The sequence below is a fragment of the Pseudochaenichthys georgianus genome, chromosome 5 (assembly GCF_902827115.2).
Source record: "Pseudochaenichthys georgianus chromosome 5, fPseGeo1.2, whole genome shotgun sequence".
In the NCBI taxonomy this organism is placed as follows: Eukaryota; Metazoa; Chordata; class Actinopteri; order Perciformes; family Channichthyidae; genus Pseudochaenichthys; species Pseudochaenichthys georgianus.
This window is the reverse complement of record NC_047507.1, coordinates 8,721,285-8,728,244: the sequence shown is the minus strand read 5'-3', so window position 1 is coordinate 8,728,244 and position 6,960 is coordinate 8,721,285.

Genomic DNA, 6,960 nt, shown 5'->3' with positions numbered 1-6,960 from the left:
TCAATCTGGTCTATCTCACACTTTGTCAATGATAATATTTAATTGAGCATTTTTTTTAAATATGTATTTAAATTATTTATGGTGTAATTAAAAATCTCTAGTTTGCAAAATGGTTTAAAAAAACAACAATATTTAGGATATTGATATATTTTATTAAAACAACCTTGTTTGATTGACCTTCCCTGGATTGCACACACACAATCATTGTTCATGAAAGAAAGATAATGGTTTCAGTAAAAATACCCTTTTTTTTAAACACACTAAGGCAGGAAACGTGACGTCAGATCAACCGACGCGCGGTTCCATCCAACAAAGACACGGAAAGCGTACCTCATGTGATGTAATTGAACGTACCACCTACTACGCTGCAGTTCAAAGGGAAACCCTTCACCTCTCGCCCTTTCATGTTAACCCACATGATAAAGAATATTAAATGAGCCTTTGATATATATAACAAAAAAAACGAATTCACTGACTGCATATCACATTGTATCATTCAGATGTGGCCTGTTTGATGTAAGGAGGGCGCACTAACACAATATGTGCACTCAGTCTGTTAGAGTGCCCATTAATACTTCACGAAGGCTCCACCTAAACTCACTCTATGGAGCAGCTTAAAGCGTGATAAGGAGTTTACTTTTGCTTTGCATCTGTGTGTGTGTGTGCGTGTGTGTGTGTGTGTGTGTGTGTGTGTGTGTGTGTGTGTGTGTGTGTGTGTGTGTGTGTGTGTGTGTGTGTGTGTGTGTGTGTGTGTGTGTGTGTGTGTGTGTGTGTGTGTGTGTGTGTGTGTGTGTGTGTGTGTGTGTGTGTGTGTGTGTGTGTGTGTGTGTGTGTGTGTGTGTGTGTGTGTGTGTGTGTGCAGCATTTGTGTACGTGCCTGTTTTACTAAAATGCCTTTGTGTGTTTTGTTGGTGTGTGTGTGTGTGTGTGTGTGTGTGTGTGTGTGTGTGTGTTTGTGTGTGTGTGTGTGTGTGTGTGTGTGTGTGTGTGTGTGTGTGTGTGTGTGTGTGTGTGTGTGTGTGTGTGTGTGTGTGTGTGTGTGTGTGTGTGTGTGTGTGTGTGTGTGTGTGTGTGTGTGTGTGTGTGTGTGTACATTAATGCAGTCCCCGAAGTGTCAGGCAAAGGAGCACAATCACAAGAAGTCCCATGCCCTTGCTCCCAGGTCATTATTATTTAAAGGGAATATGATGAACGTAAACACACACACCCAAATACACACACACACACAAACACACACACACACACAAATAAGAAGTTGGGGGAGGACCCAGAGGTATGGATACCCTCAGGCATTGTAACTGTTCCGCTCAGTGATCCTGGAGTGCAGAAGCAGCTGGAGAGAGGCATCCATCTCTTTCTACAATGATTTACTAACACACTGTATCTCTGTTGCCAGGCCTCACGCTGCCACGCCAGCACAGCCAGGTAAGCATGACGAGAAAACACAAGTGGAAAGCAGAGTGGAATAAATTGGGTGGAAAAGAAGTTGGAAAGGGAACAGTTTCAGAGACAAAAGCTGACACTATAAAGCAGACATGACGGTAAACAACAGCAGGTTGATGTGTGGCAAAACTAGATTTCTTCGCCCAGGATAAAACTAGTTTGTCTGGCGCAGAGTTCAGAAAATAACACCAAATAAATCCACTGTTATTATACGGTCGCTGTGCTCTAAAACACACACTTTAATGTCAGTGGAAACATTTAAAATCAGAAAGAGCTAGCATGTTACTTTCAGTGAACTTTCTGTACTCTTAGTTCTAAAGTATTTATGGTGAAATTCAAACTCAAGCGCTTTGAGCACTGGAAAAGCGCTATCATAAATGTAAGGAATTATTATTATTATTATTATTAAATTGTGTTTTTCCAAAGCATTTGACTGTGTTTACACATTTTAAAGGATAAAACGAGCGCAGTTTGAGCTACGCTATATTCGTTTTATGGTTGCATTCACTACTTTGCAGACAGATGCATACGGGTGTATTGAATGTGACACTTTGATAAAGGTTAAACGGCCAGGCAATTTATGAAGCGCTTCCATTTAGCTCTGCGCGTATGAGCTACAATGCTACTACACGGTTCATCTTTTGACTGTGTAAAGGTGTCATACCACATAAAGGACATAAAGGACAATTTAATACAGATTTCCTTTAAGTATTTTATAAATTCCGAGTACTGATAATTACTAGTCAAAGTCTTCTTTCAACCAGTGAACACTTTCTTTTTGTTTATAGACGTTGCACCGACTCTTTTTACCCATAGGAGTGAAAACAATTCACCGGATTTTGAACCTGCCGTGTGAATGTAACTAAATGTGACAGAAAGACCCAGAACATTTGATTTATCCTGAATGCTATTGAACAAACATTTTGTTTGCACATTTTTCTCCAAAATGTGTCACCAAATTGAAATCGATGAGACGCAGACACACAAGTGGACGCAGTGTATTGCCTCTGTAGTAGGATATTGCTGTTTGACATATTTCAGAATACATCAAAATCATACAAAAGGCCTGTCCTAAAGCATTTCATAAAACATTGCATTTCTGAAGCGTCTCTTAAACCAAATCACTCATTTAGGTGATTCTATGTGATCTGCTTTTAAATAACTGCTGTGCTTTGTGGGGAGGCCCGCCTCACACTTTGAAATCCTCTGCTGTAAAGTATTCTTAAAAACGGATAAACCTCTTGACCTCTATCTAAGAGCTATTATTCATTCTCCCTCTCAAAACTCGTCACACTCTAGTGTTTCCAAATCCTCTTACTACTGACACCACTGACTCTTCATTCACGCACAGAATCACTGATCTAATCGTAAAAAGAAGGGTGACATGATTAACACTCAGGTGAAAGAATATAAGAGGAATGGTTTGCTTGTAAAAGTTAGTTCTCACAGTAATGGTGCCGCAGCAGCCAGTAATGGGACCTGCTGCCATTTACTCCTCTTTCAGCCAGCATTAATAATGTATCTCCATTTACACTGTGGCGTTCCCACAAATCCCGGCAGCTGAGAGGGTTTGTCTCCTGTAGTGGGAATTTTTATTATTATCATCCTTATTATTATCCTTATTATGTCTTTCATATGTTTAAACCAAATGCTTCTTATTTCCTCTTGTTGTGCTTTTACCATTATTATTCTATTATATTCTCTTATGAGTTTCCCAGTCTCTGCAAGGCCACAGCTGTTTCAGCAGACTGGGAGACTCATACACAGTCAGACACATCACGAACTTCCCTGCTCTGAGAACCGTTATGCTATCTACTCAAGGCCACTGGGTGTCTCATCAACAATCTGACTGTGTGAACCCAGATTGTTCTCTTTCCCACTCCTTTTCTATATAACCTTTGCTTTTCCATTGTTCTGCGCACTCTCGCGCAGACTATTTTATACTCTGTGCGACTTGTGACATATTTATATTATTGTATCGTGTATTTGAAGCTTCAAATAAATAACCAAAAGACAGCTTTGCTTGATTCACCATTTATTTGTATTGTTCATTTGACTTGTACTCTCCAGCTGTGTTTGGGCCCTAGATTTCCATAACAAATGGCGTTGTCGGCAGGATCTCTGTAAGTTAGATTGTGAACCACTCCGGACGCTGGTGGTCGCTCCAGGATCTTTGGATTTTCCTCTACCTCGACATAAAACGTACGAGACGAGGGGACCAGCGCGAGGGGTGGAACCGATTGACTTCACGAGATCCAACGAACTCAAAGGGCTTTCAATACTCGGTGAGATGTGCAAAGTCTAAATTGTTTAAAGTTAAACGTAATTAAAACTCCATGACATCAGGAGAGGGACTGCTCGAAAACAGAGATATTTGGCATATCTAGCATCGACGGATGAAAAATAGTGTTTTGGTGACACGGAGTGTTTTGGTGACACTTTAATAGTGTTTTGGTGACACGGAGTGTTTTGGTGACACTTTAAAAGACTTTGCTATGGGGGCAAAGCAGGGAGGGGGGTATGTACAGCCTCCTGAGGGTCCGATAGTTGATGTCATGCGAGCAAAATATGGTGAAGAAAGTCTGTCTAAATTAAATATATGGACGGAAATGTTCGGATTTCCTAAGGGAGGTTCTTTGAGTAAATTAAAAATCAAAAACCTAAGAGATAAATTACAAGAGTATGGAGATGGAATGAAGAAGAAGAGTACAATTAAAGTAAAAGACTTAGAGAAACTGGACACCCATAGAAAGTGTTTATAATACTGGGGAGTAAAAAAAAGGCAGTTGGCCTTGGGGATTAAATAAAATATTAAGGTTGAAAATGAATGTGAAGAAAAGAAATACATTATTTCCAAAAGACATCCCCAGACATCCCTGTGTCCTTCCATTGCAGGCCTGAATGACCTCTCCTCGACTGGGTATCCCTTCCCTCCTCCGGCGTACAACCCTGGCAATCTGGTTGGAACACCTCAACCACCTCCACTACAAGCCCCAGCCATGCAGTCAGCGTCAACTCCAAGCTCGACAACAGCGGGATAAACAAACCCGATGCCCTAGGAGACCAAGCAGGTGTTTGGGAAACAAACCTCAGTAATGCCTTTCTCAACGGACTCACAGACACAGCGCAAGCTAAACAAAATGCTGGCCGCTCACAATACCGAGGGAGAGGCAGAGGAGGTTTTCAGAGGCAGAGGACAAGAAGCAAGACGTTCATTTGAAGAAAGATGTTTCCAAGTGTGGAAGTGTTGAACATTGGATTATGGGACTGCTCACAGAACACTGGAGTGGAGGCAGAGGGGGACAGCAAGGAAGGGGCCCAATCGAGCGAGATGGAAATTCAGCCAGCAGCATCAAACCAGGGAAGTGACACACACACACACACGCATCATACATGCTATTGAGAAATTAGAAGAATTAGAGGACATGTCTGTGGTTAAAAAGGGTACATATTTGAAATATGACAGTGAATGTTTGCATTAAGAAATGTCCCACACATTTTTGGTTGATTCTGGGGCTACACATTCTGTGGTAAAAAAAAAAGGGGCAGATTTGCCTGAATGCAAATTTAGTGATAGATTTATTCATGTGCTGGGTTTATGAAAAGGAGAAGTTTCTGTACCACTTCAGAGTGGAGATAACGGTGTTGACAGTAATCCATTTCCCACATCAGTAAAAAACAGTTATTTTATCATCTGTCTGCCCAATACATTTACTGGGCAGAGATCTGGTTCTCCGGTTCGGCTTGGACCTCATTTTTCCACAAATGAGGGTCTTAAAGTCCGACAGCCATCTCCTACGATGGTTCAAAAAGTGTCATTTGATGATAAAGAACTGGTGAATGTGTATCAATGGGCTGCTGACATATCCTGATTTTCAGGAGTTGTTGCATTTGACTGGTCAACGTGGTTTTCCACCTGCTGTGTGGAAACTTCTCATTTTGCATTGTACTGCTAACGTGGTTGAAAGATCCGTGTAAATGCTATGAAGAGAGTTTTACTGTTAGAATGTGTGAATGATGAGCTCATATTTAAAAATGTATTGGAATTCGCTGGGTAGCACTATCTCTGTTAGACTCACACACACACACACAAGACACAACCAGCTGTGTCAAATCCCAGGGGCGGTCCACACATTTCACTAGCCAGGGGGCCCCACTGATAGATGGAGGGATTTGGGTCCAATCGTTAAAGATTGGGAGTCAGTCACTGATTGGGCACCTACACACACAGAATATGTCATGTACTCTATGTCACGTGACGTGTATCAAAGGAAAATGTGCACGAACGTAGCCGTTCTGCGCACATTGCTGTTGGTTGAGGATAAGGTAATTCTCATATCTCTGAGCTTCCTGCCGCGCTTTCAGATGTGCCATACTCACTCTGGGCAGCTCACAGATATGACGTAGGGTTAATGTCCACGTTCACGTACCGTACCCATTTGAACGTGAAGCTGTTGATGGCCAGTGTTTACCTCTCTGCTTAAACAAGGGGTCATTATTCCGTGTAACGATTCCAGTGTTTCCTGTCAAAAAGATCAGAGACAAACCTCCTGACGAGTGGAGATTTGTCCAGGATTTACGATGTAAATGCAGCTGTGCATGCACGCTCGTCCGGGAATTCTTATCTGATTACTCCAAAAGTTCCAGCCTGTGCAACATATTTACTGCCATAGATGTCTCAAATGCATTTTTTCCAGTGTTCCGGTACACAAAGACAGTCAATTTTTGTTCACATTTGAATATAATGGTAAACCTTACACATTCACACGTTTGTGTTAAGACTAAATGTTAAAAAAGTCACTAAGCGACAGATGATGTCATTCTTGCGTATGTGTTCATAACACACGGCTGTTGTTATGCTTGCTGTGATGTTACCTTAGTCCGTTCTCTGCTTGTAATTATGCCGTTACAAGCTTCAAAGTTGTATTTATCATCTGAATTTGCCGAAACAAGTTTAATATTCTGAAAGCCAATACTTTGAAGATGTATAAGTGAGGTGTCTTGAGTAGTCAAAATTACCTACAAATCATTGTACACACGTGTACATATTATTCTATTTTTATGCAGCTCTGTGTGATTTTGTAGCTACAATTCAGACTAATATACTACCAGAAGTGGAATAAGTACTCAGATATTGTACTTGAGTAAAAGTAGAAGTACCAGAGTGTTACAGTAACAGTCCTGCATTCAAAATGTTCTTCAAGTAAAAGTAGAAAAGTATTATCAGAATATAGTGAAAGTAAAGACAGTAAAAGTAGTCGTTGTGCAGATTGGTCCATTTCAGAATAATATATATGATATGTTTTATAATGATTGATCATGAAAGTGTTCTCAAAGCTGGTGAAGGTGCAGCTAGTCTGAAGTACTTTGTAGACTGCAGGGTAGCTTGTGGATTTACTCCAGGTGGAACTAAAGTCTGATTCAACACTTGATTATATTTCACATCATTCATCCACATCTGTGAAGTAACTAAAGGTATTACATACATGTAGTGAAGGAAAAATACACCATGTACCT